The sequence below is a fragment of the Siniperca chuatsi genome, linkage group LG16, assembly GCF_020085105.1.
Source record: "Siniperca chuatsi isolate FFG_IHB_CAS linkage group LG16, ASM2008510v1, whole genome shotgun sequence".
Lineage (NCBI taxonomy): Eukaryota > Metazoa > Chordata > Actinopteri > Centrarchiformes > Sinipercidae > Siniperca > Siniperca chuatsi.
In genome coordinates this window covers 10,077,291-10,099,652 of record NC_058057.1, presented here as the reverse complement: position 1 = coordinate 10,099,652, position 22,362 = coordinate 10,077,291, and the positions used below count along the sequence as shown (strand labels likewise).

At 38.9% G+C, this 22,362-nt stretch overlaps 1 protein-coding gene across 3 annotated transcripts in view; it reads left to right on the top strand.

Moving 5' to 3' along the window:
- Positions 1-9,541: 9,541 nt before the first annotated feature.
- Positions 9,542-22,362, top strand: part of LOC122863710 (kelch-like protein 29) — a 196,975-nt gene continuing 184,154 nt past the window's right edge. Inside the window, exons 1-2 of one of the 3 annotated variants that reach the window (XM_044170448.1) lie at positions 9,542-9,852; positions 20,676-20,744. The gene's annotated coding sequence lies outside the window, so the exon portion shown is untranslated. Of the gene's footprint in view, positions 9,853-20,675; positions 20,750-22,362 lie in introns of all 3 variants that reach the window. The other 2 variants (XM_044170449.1, XM_044170450.1) reach the window with 2 other exon arrangements.

The following is a 22,362-nucleotide window of genomic DNA, read 5'->3' as shown; positions in this document are numbered from 1 at the left end:
CAAATCTGTTCTAACTTTGGCAGATTATATTGTCCTTATATGTAGGACCCCATCACTTATAGTAAGAAGCTGATTGAGAAATTAGGTTTTCATGGCCATTAACCCCCTTGGCTACAAAACATATTTAATACTAGTAGAATATGGACTGATCACTGTCCTGTTAATGTTTGCGTAGCAGAAACCATGATGATATTAATCTGGTAATTAACTTTTAACAAGCCGTTTAGTATCAATTTACACCCAAAGAAGCATGAAAACCCTCTATGCTTTTAAAAATGTCTTAGTCCACTGAATAACAGTACATTCAACTCCAGGGAGCCAGGAAGTGTGTCAGGCCTCACAAGCAGTTGCAGAAAATGGGGAAGTATCATCCCAATTAAGTGTTCGGAATCATTTTATGAAAGTTGTTTATATTTGACGAGTCACCCTAAAATGTTTGTTTTTATCAAGCATTACCCCAATTATCTGGTCAGCAAACAGCATAATCAGAGCCTCAAGATGACAGAGTAAATTGGAGAGTGGTCTTGCATGCTGTCTTTGCTTTTCACACTCTTTTGTCAATACCCAATTATCCTCTCTGTTGCTGTTCCCACTGATAGCACATGACTTAAAATAGCTTTTGGGGGGGCATTGTTTTCTAATTGCAACAATCCAGAGTGACTTGACGCATTGATCAACCATTAATGGCTTTAAACAGTGTACAGGCTGGAGCAGAAGAGAGATCACAGGATATTTACTTACAGGGTCACTGCAAAGGGTATTTCTTCGGCTCGTTTGTCATTTTTTTCCCACAAATGGCTAAATGTGGCAATACAGCTACAGCAAACTGTTTCAGTGGTCATGACATATTTGGCTGGTATAGGTGTTGCTCTTATAAGGATAGCTATATTGACTGCAGGCATCAGATGAAGCATTGGCTTTTTTGTGTGCCTGAACACTGAACCTCATACAGTAATTATTGGAAATGCTGTCCTCTGGCATTCCAGGCATGTATGAATCAATTTTGCAGGGCCTAATGTTTGTGATAATTACCTCCATGTTTGTCAAGGGCATAGTGTTTGTCTCACTGCTGATCATCCTTATTAGTTACTAAGATGTATATAACCGCATCTATTGGCTTTTGTGGGTACGCATATTAATTCCATGAGATATATTTTATAAAAGATATGTTTCACGATAAAACACATCAATGATCAGCAAATTGTCAATATCCAATTGTATATCTGCATTGACAGGTACTAAAAAGCAGTTTTCATCTGTCAGTATAGGGTAGATGTTAGTTTATGCTTTACAACATTTTGTTGTCCCTCAGAAATATGGTTTTCACAGGGTGACAAATGAGGAAGAAATAACATGCTATTTTTGTCTCTGCAACCTTTAGTGGAGCAACTCGCGCTTCTAAATATCAACTGAGAATCACGGAGCAGTTTCAGTCCTAGTGGGCTGACTTGTGGCCCCCAAAAGCTTTAAATCATCTGGCTCAATGAATCAGAGTCTTAACTGAGCCAAATTGCCTGACTGTGCCCTGTGGGAGAGATAATTGGGTGAAACAGGTTGTTTTGTGCCTTACTGAGGTACAAGAGAAGCGGGAGAAAAGAAAAAACAACACAGACTTCTCATTTTAGATAAAACCTCTAAAGCGTGCAGTGTCTAGTTTTTGTTCAGACTGAGTTTAGGTTTTTCAGTTGGTCAGGAGACTGTGACACCCTGCACGCCTGCAAATGGCTGAGGGCTATTTCTGCGCATGAATACATTTTAGGTAGATACATTAAAAATACAAGTCTTGATCAGTCTAAGTTTATTTAAACACCCAAATGTGTGACATGATAAACCATGTTTGGCCTGAGAATTTAGGCTATTTTGACTAAATTTAAATAAATAAATTCCATGGATTCAATGACATTTGTCACCACCCAACTCATCACACATTTTCTTGAACAGTTTTTGGCCACTTCAGCATCAGCGGGAGCAAGCTTTAAACTCCACACTGACATATTATCACCTTTAAGTTGACATTGCTAACATGTAAGCAAACAATTGTCTATTTACTCATCCAGCAGACACGGAGTAACATTAGCATTCATTTGGAGTCACCTGACAAATGTAAGTTCAATATTTATTCTCCTTGTAACTCTGGTCTTAGTCTCCACAAATTCCTGAGTAAAATATCTGGCTCTTTAGCTGCTAAATGCTTCACCATGGACACCAGCTAGACACCTAATTTCAACCAACTAGTTGCTAAATGTCTGTCTGCCATTTGGTGCTTGGCAGGTAGCATGCAGTGGGTTTTTGGATGGAGTCTGGTGAATATTCTCTGTGGGTCCATCACTATGAGTGAGCCCTTTAACATTTTACATAGTCATTTGATCCATTGTTATTTTAAAAATACTGATTATAGCTGCTTTAAATTGATTTGTTAATGGCAGTCATTTTGTTTTTCCCATTTGGCCAGTTTGCACACCATTTATTTATGGAAATGTCATGTGCCAACTTTGATACAAACAGGTAAAAAAAAAAAGGATATCATTTGGAAAAGCTACAAAAAATAATTGCCAATTATGTCTGACTGTAATGGTCCAGCAAATAAATCTACATTGCTATCTGAGTTCCTAACTACCCACACTATAGCAGTTGTTGTCTTTTGAATATCAAATGTAGCTTGTTAAGTGTTCAGTTTTAGTATTTAACTCGTGAGAACTCTTTGTACCAATTATCAAGCCAAGTAAGAATTAAAGTTTTGTCCCTTGACCCCACGGATCTTTCTACTGTGGTTTTAAATTCACACTCTGCGATGAGCAATTGTACACACACACACACACACACACACACAAAGCACCCACACACGAGCACACATCGACAATCAGACACAATGAATGCCAGACAACTCTGCAGAGTTGTGATGTAATTAGACTTGTTAATTGGAAGACAGCCTTTCGCCACCTGCGGCAGTAAGAGTGTGAGTTTGTGGTCATCTCTAACAGCAATAGTCTTGTTAATTGTTTTGGTTTCTAGGCATCCATGGTGAAGGAGGAATGTGACAATACAATTTCTAGTTGCACTTAAGTTACACCTCAAACTGCAAAACCTGCTGGCATTGAGAGACATTGTGATCAATTTGCAGGGTTTATTGTTATAGGACTGGCAATTTAATTCACATTCCTTCCATACAAAAAGCCACTTGAACATCACTGCAAGAATGACAGCCATTCCATCACAAACTAACCACCTGTGTTCACTGACAAGAACAAAGATAAGGAACATCCTGTTAGACAGGAAAAATATTTTGCATCAAAATGTCTGTCTTAAACAAAGACAAGGCAAGAAATACTTTTTAGTTAGTTTCAGAGGGTGAGCAGCATAAATGTAATTATGATTTAACGCAGGCTAAGTACCTCCACCCAAAGGCCCTCCTTTAACAACATTTGCATTTCTGAAAACTTGGCATTGCTGCTCCAATCTCTTCACAGGAGCAGAGTCATCCTGAATATATATTTTGCTTTACTCAATGTGCTTATTTTTGCTGTGAATCCCTTTTTGAAGATGCCCTGAATGTGTCTTGTTGAGGATGCTAACATTAATTGATTTTCAGAGAATCGTAGCAGCTAATTGATCATTCAAAAAGCAAATTCTTTGGTGGTCAGACCATGATTTGCAAAGCAGAAGTGGTTCGGAGACTGAACCTATGCTATTTAATTTCCAGACAGATATGGATTTCATAATGGATAAACACAGACTCACTGTCTGCTTCATTTCCTTCTAATAGGATAAATGTGTTGACTCTCCCTTTTTCTGTAATTCTGCTTAAAACAATACTGCCAACATGAGTTTCCCACACCAGGGTGGGGTCTATTTTATACCTTGGGGTAGCTGCTGAAGACAAGAGGGAACTATAATGTATCTGAAAAAGCTTAGAAAATGAATTCTAGTGCATTTTAAGTTAATATTACTGCTTCAAAACAGGTTTCGTAACCCAAGTCTTGCAGAATTGGGTCATCCCACAGATCAGCATGTAATCCTTTAGGTATAGTTATTTAATAAATTACAAGAATATGTGAATTCAGAATACTACTTTCTAATCGACAGATTTGAATTATATCCCTTATTCAGTTGAATTTCATTACATTTTACATTTAGGGGGAAACATCAATTACTTCTGCCTGGGAATCAGTTGTTCCAGTTGTAGTTGTCTCTACTCCATTCAGGCAGAGTGTGTGGATTCTCACAGTGGCTATACAGTATATACATTTAGTCCTAAAAACGCTTGGCTGTAGATTTACCAAGTAGTTTGAGTAAAAATATTTCTAGAGACCTGACTTGAGGTTCATTTATTGAACTCTACTTTGGAAGCCTAGAATGTCCATAGATTTAGCATTTCTCCATTTCACTTCCTGTCAGGCATTCATTCAGAGTCGCTTTTCGCAACACTTAAAAATGCAAAGGCTGCACAAAAACTTGTTTTGTTGGGGCACACACACACAAACAGACACTTGCACAATGTGGAACTTACACACTTGGCGCAGTAAAAACTACTGGGATCATAGAAATGTTGCAGACAAGACACACTGTTTGACAATGATATAGACTGACCATAAAAGAAAAGCACTGGAGCAGCAGCCCTGGCACAGCTACTTAAAGAAGTAGCATTGATGTCAAAGTGCAAAGTACAACTAGGTTGATATATAGCCTGAAGTAAATAATAGATAGATAGAAGTTGATCGATAGTCTGTGGAAGTGAATGAAGCCATCAGCCAAGAACAGAAGAGGTTCCTAGGTTTCCCAGTTTTCACATACAGCCCTTGCAGTTGTCTAAAAAAAAAAAAAAAAAACTCTGTTGGACTAAGAGATGCAAAACTCCTGCATGGAGGGCAAAGGGCTCTCTTTTTTAGTTTTAAATTTGTGGTCTATTTTCATTCGGTTCCTCTGGATTATAAAGCAACATGAAATGATAGTTAAACTCATAGATGCAGTTTGTTTTTTGCCCACTGCCCCCTGAGCCCAATTACTGTTGTTTACAGGCTCCAGATTTTGTCACATAAATTGTACAGTAAAGGGCATGAGTAACACACTGCCCTGCAGAATCCCTGGCACTCTAGGTAAGTAATTGCAAAATAACCTGTGAAAGATAACAGAACAAGTTTCAACACACCTACACAAACAGAGAATTATAGGAAAGATGTATTTTTATTCAGCTAAACCTCAGACATTTACTTTCCAAAAAGGTTTCAGTTAAAGTCACATTCACTGGCAACTACAAGTTCTTGTAAATTTGTTTATTCACTTATTTTTTATTCTTAACTTCAACACACCTGCTACACATGTTTAAAAAAAGAACTTCAATTACTTTTTCAAGCCTTTACTTTTGTCCCATGAAAATTTGAATAAAATAATTTTTGCATATTCTAATCTGTCCCAATACCAAACCTCTCATATTGCAAAACACTTTTGGGTTATCTCTTTGCTGCCACTGCAGACATAGGTACACTACAGTTTTGTTAATTATCAAAAAACAATGGCCCTCTGTTGCTCCCTGCTTCTTACAGATCTTGTATTGCATCTTTATCAAGGCTGCCATTAACTGTGGAGTTGTACTGCACACCCTCCTCATCCCTGTCTTCAGTGGTGGAGGAAGTATTCAGATTCTTTACTTAAGTAAAGGTCCAGTGTGTAGGATTTAGTGGCATCGAGCAGTGAAATTGCAGTTTGCAACCATTTGAATACCGCTCGCCTCACCCTCCCCTTCCAAGCGTGTAGGAGAAACTACAGTGGCCTGCGAAAGTTGCGAAAAACGCTAACAGCCCTATCGAGAGCCAGTGTTAGTTGTCCATTCTGGGCTACTGTAGAAACATGGCAGTGCAACATGGCGACCTCCATGGAAGGGGACCCGATCCCTCTGTAGATAAAAGGGCATATTTTTAGGTACTAATAAAAACCTGATTCTTATTTTCAGGCAATTATACACTGATGAAAACATACAAACTGGAATATTATATTCCATTTCTGTCAATAGCTCCTCCTAAATGTTACACACTGGACCTTTAAGTAAAAGTACCAATACCAAACTGTAAAAATACTCCATTACAAAAAGTCCTACATTGAAAATGTTACTTAGGCCTAAAAGTATAAAAGTATGATCAGGAAAATGTACTGAAAGTATCAAAAGTAAAATTACTCAATGCAGAGAATGGCCCTGTAAGTGTGTTTAGTAAACCAAATGAAATAATACATAATATTATATAGTATATTATTAGATTATTATTTCTCATGCGTTAATGTTTAAGCGGCATTTTTCTCTTGGAGTTGGTTGAGGTGAAGCAAATTTTTAACTAGTTTATATTGTATTTTGAACACATTTGAGAAGCTGAAACCATGGAATGTTTGCATGAGAAATGACTCAAACGATTAATCAGTTTTCAAAACAGTCGCTGATTAATCTTTTGATAATTGATGAATCAGCTAATTCATTAGATTGTTGACAAATTAATAATTTAATCTCAGTTTTTAAATACTGCTGGTTACTTACATGTTTTACAATGCAAATCTTGATTTGTAAAGTAACTAGCAACTATAGCTGTCAAATAATTGTAGTGGAGTAAAAAAAGTACAATATTTCCCTTTTAAATGTAGTCTAGTAGAAGTAGAGATGACATGAAATGGAAATACTCAAGTAAAGTACAGATACCTCAAATGTGTACTTAATTACAGTACTTGATTAAATGTACTTAGTTACCACCCCTGCCTGTCTTTCCCTCTTCTGGATTTCTGGGTCAGGCCATTGAATGTAAGCCTATCATCAAACTGAGCTTGCTCCATCATTGAACATGATACTCATTTTCCTTTGGGAGAGTAATTCCATAAAACCAAGATCTCAGATAAGAAGCTTTATTTGTACAATGTAAAAGTCCTTTTTTAATTTAAACTAGTACCTGCTGGCTCAGATTAGGCTCACTGGGCTCTACAACAAATTAGTACACGCCGTTGCACACCATCTCACATGCTGCCATGGCTGAAAGGCGCAGCTGAAAGACTTCTGAAATTACTGCAAAATAGAATTTGACCCTTGATAAGGCCCACTATCTACTCTGCCAAGTGTGACATTTTGATGAAACGCTGGATGTCTCAGGAGTGGAGAGCACTCAAGTATTTTACCCAAGCATTTTGGAGTGCATATACTTAACTTGTATGCTGGTGAACATGATATTTATACTCTGCTACAGTTAAGAGTGAGACCACAGCCATTCATACATCACATCTAACCATTTTACACACTTGTACATGTATGTCAAACAGTTCGTATTCTCTTGTTAGAGGTTATTAACAGGCACAACAAACCCAAGAGTGCGTGAGTGGTTTTAATATTTTAATATATGATGCATTATTATTGATTAAACTACCAAATAGTATAAGTAGTTAGAATTTTCTCTACCTTGACCAAAAACTAATTTTAAAAAGTTATATTTTAATGCATTAGTGGTGACAAATCAATAATATATAAAAAAATATATAATTTCTATTTTCTGAAGATACATACTTTTACTTAAGTATTATTTTGTTATTATTATGTAGGATTCAGAAATATCTGAATACTTTTCCACCACTGGGTTTTCATGCCTATGAAGACATGCTTTCCCTAGCAGAACTTGATTCAGAATGATAATTAGTGTGGTAAAAGAGTGGTAATGAAATTGTAATGCAAAAACCGAATAGTAGTAATTTATCATGTCATGTCCTGCAACATACAAATGTACAAAGATCTGTAAATGAGCCTATTCCTACTATAGGGAACAAAATGTTCCAAGGATGAGTCTTCCTGTACAGTCCTAAACACAAAACAAAGTAACTCAGCATTGGATATGTTTTGCAACAAATTGATATTTTTTTCTCCAACAATTAACAAACCATAGGCCTTTTTCACAGTAACATTTTAATTTGTCATATTAGGAAAAAGCATAGGTGCTACTGATAACATTAACAATGGCTTGGTTCTGTTCTAGTATCCCAGTAAGCCATGACAGTGTGACAGCGAGCCAGCATGCAAAATACCAGGACCCTGAAACTGAAGCAGCTTCACCGACTTCAACCATCATTAATTTCACACATTTGCCAGTTACTGTAGGTTCATACTTATAACACTTTGTTATTACAGTTGTTGGAAGGTGCTATAGAAATAAAGTTTGATTGATTGATTATACTGTATTATGCTTATGCTGTAAGTTTTAACACAGGTGTTTTCCCTTGAGACTGATTAGACCCGTGCTCAGGTTGAAGATGGGTGGAGCTATACAGGAAGAAACGTGAAGTCACCAAGCGCTGTGCACTAATAAAAATAATGAAGTTGTTCTGCCCCCCAACAAGTGATTGATAGAGATGTCAATCAAATAGTCTGTACACTCCCATGCAGTCCTGAGAGGAGGACTAATCAAGTAAAGAAAGTGAAAACACCTGCGTGGGTGTACCATGGGTATATACAGTAGTCAGTAAAGGGACATTACACCAGTCAACCAATAGACTCTAATGGATTCTACATCATGTGACACTGACAGGGTGATAATCTATCAGGTAAGCACAAATAGCTCTGTTAAGCAACAACTGGAAAGCTTTAGAAGGGGTTGTGATCTGGACAGTTTTTAAAGGCCCTATGTGGTTCCTGCATTAATTCCTAAGTCAATTACCCTGCAAGTAGCCTATCTAAGAGGTAGCCAAGATAAGAGCTGTTCAAATTGTATAAATGTAAAAAAAAAAAAAAAAAAAGGTGCTGAAACCACTGCTGCTAAATGGAATTCTGTCATCATTCATTTTATTGTTTACACCCTGGCTTTTTTTTCTACTGTGACATGTCAAAATGTCTCGTGTGAAAAAGGCCTACTCTCTGAACACCGTGGTTGTCTTTTCCTCACTTCATATAATTCGTGCTCGACCACATCACATTTCTCATTGTGTTCATGGAAAAGTGGTCAGGAAAGCAAAAAGGACATTGATTTTAGGCAATTTGGATCCAGGCAAAGAGAGAGAGAGAGAGAGAGAGAGAGAGAGAGAGAGAGAGAGAGAGAGAGAGATTTTCATTCTAGCCGTCTAATAAGGGTCTGATTTACAACCAAGATGCAAAGTGAATGTAATTACCAGCCTTTAACTACCAGGTAGGATGGAAAAGCAGCAGTGCTCTGGGTACTGCAGGACCAATAATGGAAAAACAACCAGAGGCCCTTTTGGTGAGAATCTGACCTGTGGAAAGCCTTCTCCATTGACAATAGAAATGTTGTTTTTTACTGCATGTGGATGCTACACTGTAATTGTTCATTCTCTTCTTGTACATCTAGAGAATTAAACATGTGACCAAAATGTGGGCCCGCATGAACCTCTCGAACTCCCTCAGTGGCCCCTGCTGATCCCAGCGCCCACTTACGAGAACGGCTTTACCGTCCGTACTGATGCCGCGGTGCCATTACAGCTCTGCGGGTACATGCGATTGCACACAGTGACTGGTGGGAGGCGCTGTAGGGCTTGTGTGAGCAAAACAAAGTGAAAGGGGAGGAGCAGCATCGGGAGAAAAGTGGCCACACGGTGTGCCAACCCGTCCAAGCAGTCGCTTACATCTCAGATCCGCCGCCGCGCAGGGAGCACAGCAAGACGCGTTTTCCAAGTCCTGTCCACTCCACTTGGTGACGTGCGGAGCGGTGCACGGACAGGCCACTTACCCGACCAGCACACGGCCGCTACCAGTGCACAGTGTTTTTCCTTTTTGCTGTAAAATGCAACAGCAGTCTTTGCGGGATAAAGACAGCATTCATACATAAGCAGCGTCGTAGCGAAACAAGGACAAACACCGGGGGACAGGAGCAGCGAGCTGCCGGGGAGGTAAGCGCTCAGCCGGCGTAGGTGGAAGCAGTCGCCACGCTGACTCTATGTACGCTTAATTTTGACGTGCTTTGTGTCAGACAGGAGTTAAGACAGCACACGGGCACTTGTCCTGTCGTGAATGAATGAGAGGAGGATCATCAGTTTCACTGCCACCCCTTAGCTGAGGACCATAGCCTACCAAATGGTGTGTGCGGCGCTCATGTTGTGCGCAAGCTTGTGACAGAAACTGAAAGGGTTAGGGAAATAGTGAAGTAAGGGTTAGGGAAATAGTGAAGTAAGGGTTAGGGAAGCAGTGAAGCAGTGGTCGATGTAAAGCTCAGCAACCTAGGACAAACAGATGGTGACTGCCACAGCTACATTTTCTAAAACGCATAAAAAAACCCGCATCTAAATTTGACTTAAATCAGTTAATGTATATAGTAGGAAAAACACACTAAATGTATGTCAAAAGCCTTCAATAATGAGTACACTATTGTGCAAGGTAAAAAAAAAAATGGTAAACTAATATTAACTAGTGTTATGTGGTTTTACCTTTACACTACATCTTTGAGATTATGGTTGCATTCTTTTCTCAAAATGAACAATTCCATTAATATCACAAGTGCACGGATTGCATTGAAAAATGTCTTATTGTAACCTAGTTACTCTGTAGTGTGTCTAAGTGTATTTATAAAATCATATTATAATATTCTACAAATGTATATAACTTGTAGCCTACACCAAGCAAAGACACATCCTCCAGACAACAAAGCATTACTCATCACAAGTCCCATGTGTTGTTACTGTGAAGTGCTGTAACCCTTGTGATGTGGATAGAGCGCTGTGCCTTTTTTATTTTTTATTTTCTGGCAAGTGAGAAGGTGTTGACGAAAGAATGAGGTTGGTACAAATCATAGTGTTATCACATTTAATCTGTAGTCCATATTTAGAACGATTTATTATCAACTCTCATACCCAACAACACACTTATCAATCCTCACTGGTCTTGGCACTGACGCCTGTTTACAAGCCCCGGCATGAGTGTGTTACTATATAAATAGATATAAAGCCATCCGGCTTCACTCTATGTGTTCCTATTCCTAAATTGATGTACCCTGGTGTTGTTATAGTATTAATGAGCCGAACATGTGGGGCAGGAGCAGGACACACTTCCCCACTGATGACATTTGAAAACCTAGCAGGCTAAAGTGAATCAAGGCGGGGATTAAGGGCTTTAGTCCTAGTCCTCCCAGAACAGTCAGGCAGCTCTGCACTCGATGAGGTAAGACAATGCATTTACCTCAGAGCTGGGGCCATTTAGCAGGGGTCTTCTCGGCTCATCTGCTGCATATGATGGAGAATTGTCTCCGCATATTTAGAATAACCATCACTGTAGGTGCATGGTTACGCAGCAGCTATATACAGAGGTGTGTGTGTGTGTGTGTGTGTGCGCGTGTGTGTGTTAAGCTACAGTACACAGCCTCATTGTCAGGCAAGCAGTACCTCTGTGGAAGTATTGTGGTTTCTCCAGTTTGTCACAAGCTTCTTTGCAATAAACTCAATCAGGGATAATCCTTCTATACCAAACGTGATTAAGGTTGGCCTGGGGAACCGCTTTGGCCTGAGGAATTCATTTTAAAATTACCCAGAGGCATTTATCCTATTAGTAAAGGCCAAGCGAAAATCGACTCCTGTTGTTATGGTCAGTAAGTTACACTAGCTCAAGGCTGGTTTTTTGTTTTTTGTTTTTTTATTTCACCAAGAAAGAGAGCTCTTTTGCAGGGTAAAACGTTCATAATTTGATCGTTGTGTATTAATGCTGGGCTGTAAATACAGGCAAAGACCGTAGGACAGATGACATGCTGTACAGTATATTCTTGTACTTGGATGAAGTTGTGATCCTCTGCTTTTGCCTCTGGTGATGGACTGTAGTTTAAAGGAGTCCAGAGAACAGAAGCTGTGCCAGGCTCCCCAACAAACATGACCGCAGAAAGCCAGGTTCTCAGCGTTTTTCATGTAACAACAGTCAGATAAACATAATGGTGCCTCGGCTGCTGTAAGGCAGCAGCTTGGATGAGATGGAGCCATTTCCACTGTCTCCCTTTTAGGAATATACATGTAATGCTTCTGTTTATCTGCACCAGCTCACCAAAGCAAATTATTAATGTGTGAATGTAGCCGGCAATTACGCTGATTCTGGTGGAGCATTGGTATTAGAAGGCCGATCTGGACCAACCCGCCCCCAATCAAAATGAAAACGAAGAGCAATTGTTTTTTTTTTGTTTTGTTTGTTTTTTTGCCTTTGCTAGACAATGAACTCCATTTTCTCCAAGTCTTTTTTTGTAGTCACATTTCAAAGACAGTTTCAGTAATTTTTTCAGTAATTAAAATCTCTTTCATAGGCAGCTTTGAGTCTATGTGCACATTTATTCTGTGTCTCATTTACCTGTAATACAAATGCAGTGGTCAACACCCATTCAAAAATGACTGAGCAAAGACGCAATGTTGAGCATAAACAGAAAAGTATATGGGCTTTAAGTAATTTCTTTGTTGTCCACCGCTCACCTGGCTAAAAGTCCTTTTTAGTTCCTCGAAGGACAATGATCAGCTTCCACACGCTAGGATCTCACACTCTATTAAAATAGAATCTATAGGATTTCACACTTTATTTTAATTCAGTGTGAGATCCTAGTGTGTGTGGAAGGAGTTCTTTGTATTTATGGTGATTTGTGGTTTGAGGGGGAAAAAAACTGTAATAATTTGCACCACTTTAATATCTGTATGTCTGCAGTTGAAATACTGTAGTGTTGTGATCAAATTCTCGTAGCCTATTATGCTGATGACAGGCATGTGACAATGAAGTGACATTGAGAAAATAATTTCATATTAAAATTATTAGGTTTTCTCATTTTCCAGAAAATTAATCCGGCATGTTAGGTCTGCACCATTTACTAAATTGAGGTAAATTTAAACTCAAGTTTTGCTTTGTGGACGTTTAACATTTTCTCAGACATCAAAGAAGAAACATCCTTTTTTTGGAGATTTTCAGAGGGCACTTAACCATGAGAATACTGTAAGAGCCTCTTCATGGAGTGCATGATGTTGTTGCACTGCACTTAGCACATAAATATGAAGCAATACGCTTATTTGCTTTATTGCCGAGAGTTAGATTAAAAGATTGATACCTCTCTCATATCTGTACAGTAAACACGAAGATACTGCCAGCAGCCAGTTAGCTTAGCTTAGTCCAGCACATAACCCCCTGTTGTAAAGCTACAACATGTCGTTTTTACATTGGTTTTTGCACGGCTTAAAAAAACTAGATATTACATGTTAATTAGTGAGCTTTAGTGGTGCTGGCTATTTTGTAACCTTTAGACAGAGCCAGGCTAGCTGTTTCCCCCTGTTTTCAGTCTTTGTGGTAAGCTAATCTAACCGGCTGCTGGCAGTAGCTTTATATTTACCATACAGACATGAAAGGGGTATCAATCCTCATATCTAACGCACTGCAAGAAAGCATATTTCCAAAAATGTCAAACTATTCATACTAATGCTAAAGGTGCTTGAATTATTCTGACGCATATATGGTTCTTACCACAGAGCCCAAATGATGTTTTCCAGTATAACCTAGTTCTTGTATAACCTAATGCAGCCTATCATAGCTAAATTGCTACATCCATATAAGTGGTGCACACAGGTAGCTGAGTGCAGCATGCTTATCCAGGTGGTAGCGTCTTATTTATCTTTTTTTTTTTTTTCAAGTCGTCATGCAAGAGCGGCAGTTAAATGACAGTTGGAGACAACAGTCGCATCCAAGTTTTACCCCCGGCCCGCAGTCTGTTAAATGTTCTGAGGTGGCACCGAAGCAAGCTCGGTTTAACTCAGTCATTTAAATATCCGGTCTTTCATTGATCATAGTGGGTTTCAGGATGTCCTGGCCGTGTTGATTAGCGTATCAAAGGTAACAGGCTTGATAGCAAAAGAGTTGACAGAATGCTTGATCTGCCTTGAGTTGGTTGGCTGTGTGCAGCTTTGATATCAAGATGATGAAGGAGTTTTCAGTGAAAGGAGGAGGATAGAAGATCATTTTCTTCTAAGACAAAGCAGATTGAGGCCATCTTTTTTTGCCATCAGGTGCTTTCAAAGTAACAGCTGTAAATAATTTGTAACTGTAAAGTTTGGGGTTCACTGATTTCTAATTTTATTTCTGTAGACAAGTTATTTAGTGAGCTATTGAGAAACATTGCTACTATCTGGACAAATAGATGCTGGTGTTTACTTTCTGCAGTACAATTGAATCCCATCTGAGGAAAAACTAGAGTTATTCCCCAGAACTGAAAGGTGTGACACCTTTTTCTAAGGACAATAAAGATAGATTTGTTCACATTTTAGGGTGAATCATTTATCTTTACCAAGAGTGCAGAATCAGTCTTCTGCTATTCCCACTGCAGCCTTTATTTTTCCCTTATTGGGTTTCGGTGGCAGTGATACCTTTGCTTGAGTATGCTGCTGAATATTTAGCATCAGAGGTTATTACAAAGCATAATATACTTGGTAATGTACACGGGGCAAAAGGCCATAAGCAAACGCTGTGCTTTCCAAGCTCTTTAGAGATCAGTGAACTATGAAAGGCAGTCTCTTCAGCTGCCCTCTTGAACACAGTCGCTGAAGGGCTAGTGATGCTGGTATCATATTTCTAAAAAGCCTGCAGTTTCCCTGTTCAGAGACCCAAATGGTCTCAAAATGCACTAAGCACTGCACCTCCTACATCCATGGAGATTTGAGTTGGTCGCTCCTTTTCAAATGTTAGTATGTGCCATTTAAAATAGGGTTTTTAATTCTGAAACTAAGACATTTCAGTAACATTTGATTGGATTTGTTGAGTTATTTTAATAGCTTATAGCTTGTGTTTGTGGATGGTAAAATATGGCTATTTTATGAATTACCATATAAAATGGGTTGTATATTATTTGAGTATTTGAAGTATTTTGTACATACAGTAGATGTATTTTGATACAACATATATAACTTACAGCACATTTACATGTATATTAGTAAAGAAAAGAATTTTAGCAGATTTATCTTTCATTATCTTTACATTTTTTATTCCATTTGGTTAAAAAAAGCACATTCCCTAAAAATAAAAGCATAACCTGCCAGAAATAACAGCCTTGGTGAAGTACATATTCTTTTGTGCATCCATCCATGTTGTCCAGCAATATACTGAGCACACATGCCATATCTATTGAGAGCTATGCATTAGCCCGTGTCCTAGTGTTATTGTGGCCTTAATATTTTCTATGTAGTCCATCAGCTATGCGTTCCAGGAAGCAGAGCCAAGCCACGCTGCCTGACAAAATGCTGGGACTCATTAGGCCCTGAGCAAGCAAGCTGACACCAAGAGCCAGGGCCAAGGGCCATACTTATCAGATAGGGACCCAATTCCAAATTTACCCATAGCTGTAACCCAGTGTTATTTCATATGGTGTTTGGAATTATTTGGTTTCCTGTATAAAAAAAAAAAGCCCTGTTAGCCTCTCTGAGCAGAAAAATTGAAGCCATTACCATAATTTTAATACCCACACAAATGGCTTAAATTCACTTGACATGTTTGGGGACAGGGGGGTGAGGATTTGGTTTGGACTTGGGCCTGTGAGGCTTCATCTCAGGGCCCCTGCAGTCTGAGGCTGCTGTGTGGTGAGTGGCTCCATGGGGGGCAGGTTAAGCTTGTTAGCCCCATATGACGACACCGCAGGTTTGCTCCGTGGATGGGGGAGGGATGGGAAGCAGGTGGACATGGAAAATCTTTTCTATCTTGTAGCTCATCACTACTGCCACAACCACTGCCTTGTTTTGTTGTTTATGCAGGCTCCCATTAAGCCTGGCTACAGGAGTATTTCTGCTCTGCGGCTATCTGACAGCCACAGCTCCCCTGGCATCTCTTTTATGAACCTTAGTCATTTTAATAAGGTGTATTTTACTATCTTATCTCTACTTTGGAATAAACATCATCTATAATGAAATATAAAATCTATTCTAGGTATGTCTGGCCTGTTAAAAATGCAGAATATACCAGACATTATTTGAGAGTGCACTGGCCCTTAGAAGGACATAGATGTATTATGTAATAATTTATTTGAAATTGAATAATTGAATCTGCCTTGAGGAGAAGCGGAGCTTAAAGAGAGGCCTGCTGGAACAGGTTTTGAGGTGGAATGTCAGACTCAAACCAACTCTGTCCGCTTGAGGCAAACCAGACTTCAAATTACTTCAAGAGGAAAACAAATTTCACCGGTCACTGAAGTCACTTGAACTCATTTCCCCCCACCTTTCTTCTCAGAACCATGGGAAATTACAATAAAACTATTTGAGCTTAGCTACTGTCATTTGAGTGGTGCCAGTACATAACAGCGGTATATAGTTTATGTGCTGCAGTAATTGCACTGTGGTGTGTTTTTTGCCTTGATTTTGTCATTTGTTTTGGTATTCACAAGAAGACAAAGCATATTAAATGTTTTGAAAATATTTGATATCAAGCAGGCTTTCCCAGTAATCTAATGAAATCATTATATGACCATTATACATTATAAAGAATAACCAGAACTGACAGGTTTTTGTTTGCCTGCATCTAGTGATATCGCTGCTTCTTAATCCTCCGCCATGTATTTTATTTCAAGGGATCTGCTCATTCTGCAACTCTAAAAATCTAAATCATTTATCTCCAGTGAGGAATGAATATGTAAATAGTTCACAGTTAATAGAAGTATACATAGTAGCGACTTACAGCCATGTCTGATTTGCATACTCCAACAGTGCAAGTTGAAAGGTGGCTTTTGAGTTAAGAGGATACATAAATCATGTGTTCGCAGGAGGTTTGATGTGCATCTGTAATAGCATCCTATTTACAACCTGTTTGCTTTAGCCTGGATGTATTCTTCCAAGGACTAGAACAGCTTATAAAATACTGGCCCCATCCCAACCGCCTAATGCTGCGATGCATGTACTCCAGCGTTGATTAATTCATGTTGGCAGTAGATTTTCCCTGTATAAATACCTGCATCACAGTGACCAGGGTGATTAATTGTATTTAGTAATTACTGCAAGACATTTGGCAACAAAAATTAAAACAGGCTGTTTTTATTTGCAGACTGTTTGCTAAAATGCGCTCTTGCTGTCTGTTAGGGGGGTCCAGCTGTTACCATTGATACACAGTGAATGATGAAAAATTGAATGTTGTCACATTCAGTTAAACTGGGTGTCAGTGGGTCACCTAAATATCAAAATAGGACTATTGGTGTTAGTGTAGAGGTAAAGAAGTAGCAGCCACAGGGACATTTCTCATACTGCTGCCTCCGCTCAAATAAAAGCCTGGTTACTTAACCTCTCTTTACATCCCTACAGTTCATTGGAGTGGACTTGAAAGTCGGGCAATTGCCGCTCATATATGCAGCCAAGGAAATGAACAGTGAAAATCGGAGAGAAGTAAACTCCTGCTTGGACACACATGAGGGGCAATGTTTCTGCTCAGTCTATGTGCAGCTCGTATATTTTATGTGTTGCAGTTTGACTGTTTCTTGTATTCAAAGACACACAGACATTTGGCTGCGATAAAACTGACCATAATGTTTATAAGATGGCGGCCGAAGGTGGAATTATAAAGATATCTTTTGTCATTGCTCGGTGCCTGTGGGCCTCTGTGTAATTTTATAGCATTCCTGAGTAGACATTTCTATTTCTCAGCATTTGCAAGATAGGCCTATCCATTCCCCCTCTCCGGACATGAATTCATTGCCGCTTGGAAAAGAAGCCTTTTGATTTTATGAGAGAAATCTTTAAACTGTAGTTATGCCAGTCAGTGGTCATTTGACAGTCTGGCTGACACAAAGCTACTCAGAATTTGCAGTTTTAGGAGTAGACCCTTGCTTAGTTTTCCTGCTCATATTACAATACCTTCACCCTGAAATGAATAGTGCACTTGAAAATGACTCCAACAGCCTTTTTAGAATGGAGGCAATGTGATTGCAGCCAAGTTTGATTATTAATGGCGGGTCTCTATCTCTCAGGCCCTAATTGGTCTCTGCTGATTGCTGAGCATTCTGATTAAGAAATGCCATTAAAATTGATGTATTATGCTTCCAAGGGTTTTTCACAGTGAGATAGCTCCTTCAATCAATGGATAATTACATCGATGATTTATTGCTGGGGTTCATTTTGACAAGTTTACAATAATTGGCATGATACAACTTTTTTCTCTATGTCCTACAAATATGAGAGAGCGGCTTCTTGTGCGAAATAAATTGAGGCAGTTTCTTTAATAATCTGTTAATGCTGTGGCAAAGCCCAAAAATCATTTCACAAAGTTTCATTGTTCCACATTTATCCAGTTATCTATCATTTATCATGAAGTATTTATCTGTTACTTATCAGTTACTGTGGCAGTTTCTCATTTTAAATATTATTCAGTAGTGACTTTTTAGACACAAACTTCATGTTTTTCATTACGGATATGCTAGTAGTTAATTAGAGGAAGAGGAGACAAAATATAAATCTATAGGGAGAAGTCAATGAGGTAGTTAATGCTGGTTTGTGTGGAGTTAATGGAAAACATCTCTAATTTCATGGTAAAGTAAACAATTTTCCTGCGGGGTTTCAACTAATTTTCTAGTTTAAAAAAAAAGGAGAGAAATTTCAATTTTGTTTACACACCAGAGCGTCAAACAGTGTTCTAGCTCAGTATAATAACTGGTAAAACAGTTTTTGAATTTGAATTTCTCTTTCATTAAGCCCATGCTCCATTGTGTATTTATTTAGAGTAATATGTCATTAGAAGTTGTATTATCAGTGTTTTTGTAGTTTTAATTATCATACTTTGTCATATGATAAAGAGAGGTGGCAGCAGCACATAATGTATTAGGGGTAATACTCATTACAACTTCTTTAAAGATTTCTAATATATGCACAGTTGGACACCAACTTTTAATGAAATTTCACTTGCTATATTATTTTGGCACCATTACATAAACAACCATATGTCAGAACTTCTTTTAGACTCACTCTCCGTGCAACAGCAGGCGCTTTTTAGCTCCATAAACTGATGGCGGAAAGAATTGGTTTTATATCAGCGAGCTACTGTCTTTTATCATCCTCTCGAGGAAGATTTGGCAAGGTAGCTGTTTCCATTCTTGCACAATCATCACAATGGAAATCAGACTTTCATCTTATTTTTTTTTTTAGGAGTAAAGAAACATGCCTTCATCCACCATTTTTCATCTTTAAAAGAAAAAATGCAGTCAAAATCATGTTCTACAAACTATTAAGTCTGACGTGATGTATGTGACTTGGAAGTAGAGTCAGCAAAACATGATGAATGAGCAATCAATAACATTTCACTTTTTGGAAAGGTTTCCCTGTCTGCTTTGCCTCAGACATATGGTTCTTCTCTGCAGCCCATCCTGAGAACTGTCTATAACATCAGTGTATTTTGAAGGAGAGCAGATACTTAAACTTTTTCACTTTTTTTTTTTTTTTTTTTTAAATAATATTTTGGCAGCATACCTGGGGGAGAGAGACAGTAAGAGCAAAGAAATGTACCTGAACCTAAAAACTTGTTCAAACATAACTGGTACTGTTTTTTTTTTTTTTAAATTCTCATTAGGTGGATCTAATTTACCTTTTTGTTCACCCTCAAGCTGCCTCATCTGCTTCTACTTCAGTAAGAAGTTGCCTACATATCCCAGAATGACTGAGGTTTTTTTTTTTTATCAAAGAATAAGAAGGATTCTCAGCCTTTAATGTTCAACATGGCTGCATTGTATTCTGGTTTACGGAGGCTGGTCTAGAGAAGAAAGTTGTATCTCTACCTGATCTGTGATGGATTTCTGTTTATATGATTAAGTCTAGAAAGAAAGCCCCTTGCTTGTTGATTGTGAGGGGTTTCTACCAAAACTTGTTTACATTGATTTGTAGGTCATTAGTTGGAGTGGAAATGTCATCTACATTTTGGCCACGGTACATTTGGAATGGTAAAAATACATCACCAAAACATCTAAATGAATTTTTAGACTAAAGATTAAGTCCTTCCTGTGATCAAGTCATAATTCAAACTCATAAAGGATGTCTACCAGGATTCTTTTTTACTTGTTTTCAACAAAACAATGCCCTTGTACACTGTTTCCAAACAGAAGCAGAGACTCTTTCATACACAGACTGACACACACACACACACACACACAAAGAGCGAGATGGGGTGACTTCCAAAGGCTGCCACCGCAGAGGAGTCAGATGATCGCTGTTTTTACGAACACCAGTGCTGTTGTTACATTTGACAATTAGGGCCTTTGAAGTGTCATCTCCCAATGCAAACCATCTCCTTTGTCGTCATCTTAAAAAGAGCAGAGCCTTCAGTTTTACGTATAATTATAGTATTTTTTAATTTTCACTCAGGCATTAATTTGCTACCAATCCCTCAGATCTTTCCCAACTGCAACCATATGCCTTCAGTTTGACCTTTTCCACTGCCAAATTATCCAGCGTTGACCTCTAATGTTCTCTCCGGACAGTTGGAGAGTTATTGATAGGTTTTGCACTGTAGCATATGTCTCTGTGGAGTCGTTTATCTGTTCTCCAGACCAAAGATTACACTAATGAATCTCTTGATGCAGATTGTACCACACTTGAATGGGTTGTTTTTTCCCCCCATTCTTTTGAGTGAAGGGATGCCTGATTTTCCATCATTAAAAGATGGCGAGCACGAGAATATTAGGGCCAGATTTATAGACGTGTTCATTTCATTTTTTGTTTTAGAGCCTCACCACGTTCACCAACTGTTATTGTTTCTGCAGGTGTAGACGGCAATACTCAAAAGATCTAATTTGTCTGTGATGAGCATCCCCATCCACCAGAGACCAAAGGTACGGTAAGATATGAAAAGCTCATTATCGTATGTCCCAATAAACATTTTATTATGCCACAGACAAGCCACACAGTGTGATACAAAAGCTCAATAAAATATGAGTCAGTCATATTCTGCCTCATCATTTTATTGTACACTTCTGTTTTCCCATAGAAATTAATTTGGGCAATTGTCATTTTAATAATTGTACTAACATCATTATAGTTACAAATAATTTGTTTATCAAAAGAATAATAAATTGTACTCCAGTATAACCTGACGAATTCCACTTTTCCAATCTCATTGTGAACTACTTGATCCTTTGTTACAACTTACTGTGCGTATTTGTACATGTTCTGTTGTGTTGGCCTGGTTTAGTAGGGGGTTGATCGTCTTGAATTATTTGATATATGGCGTCATTAATTCTGCTTGACTTCCCTGCCGTGTCCAGAAAATGAGCTATGTCTGTCTTTGTTTCTCCTCCCGCCAAGACCTTGCAATTCTGTCAGCAAGCAAGACCAAATCGGCCTCCAAGCAATTATGGGGTTAGAACCTGATCTCAGGTCATAGAGAGATAGGATTACTCCTGGACCGCAGGACCCCAGGAATGTACAGACCCCTCTGGTGGTCTGCTCACTGCTGATGAAATAGAATTGAATTAATGGGGTTGCCCACTGCGAGGACTGATTAGAACGACATACTGCCTTTGATCCCTGAGCGAGGTGACCAGGCACGGGCGCCACAGGCACATGGGGGGGTTGGGTTTTGTGTTTGTGTATTAGTGTGTGTGTGTGCCCGTTGTGGGTCACTGCATCACTGATGAACAGGACTCATTATGTGCACTCTTTGCTGGGGTTCAACCCTCACTGGGGGGCTTCAGGTGTAAAATCATTCTGTGGTGTTTGGTTTGTGTGCTGTGGAAGGCTGCTCTTACCGTGGCCTATGTGGTCCAAAGCTGTGGTGGTCCATGCTGTGTTCAGCATTCGCAGTTTGGTAAATTAACTGTAGTGCTGCATACATTTTGAAAGTCTCGCCTGCGATCACACCTGCAGCTTTTTGTTATGTAGTCTGAACCATAGTAGTTACATTTCGTGTGATGCTGTAGGCTGCAGTCCATCATGTGTTGAAGTGAACAACACAAATCATAAACCCTGAATTTGTTTGTTTACCACTGGTATTTACCACTTTGTTGGTTCAAGTGCAACTTCTTGTGTACAAGAGTTGATGAGGACCACTTGTGCATAACATTAGGCCTTTGCGCAGCAGGGTTTCTCTACCTCAGCCATTAAGGCACCAGCATACTCCAACAGAAGTGCTTGTCAGATGGTCGAACATCTTTCAGACGTCAGAATTGTGGAGGCTGCATCCAACAATTTCTGTAACTTTCCAAAACTGACAACCCAACATTCACACGCACACTTCACCCAGCGATTGGCCAGTTGTGTAGAGCAAGGTTTGAACCTCTCTCTCAAGCTCTGCGTTTCATTCTTTACACAACAGCTTTTGTCCCTTTTGTGTGTACTCCAGAGTGCAACACTACAAATGCTTTCTATGAGAGACTTTCTGAAAGTGTGCATCGTTATCCCAATATTTATCTATCCCTATCCCTATCCCTTTTGCCTTCTAACGTGGTTTGA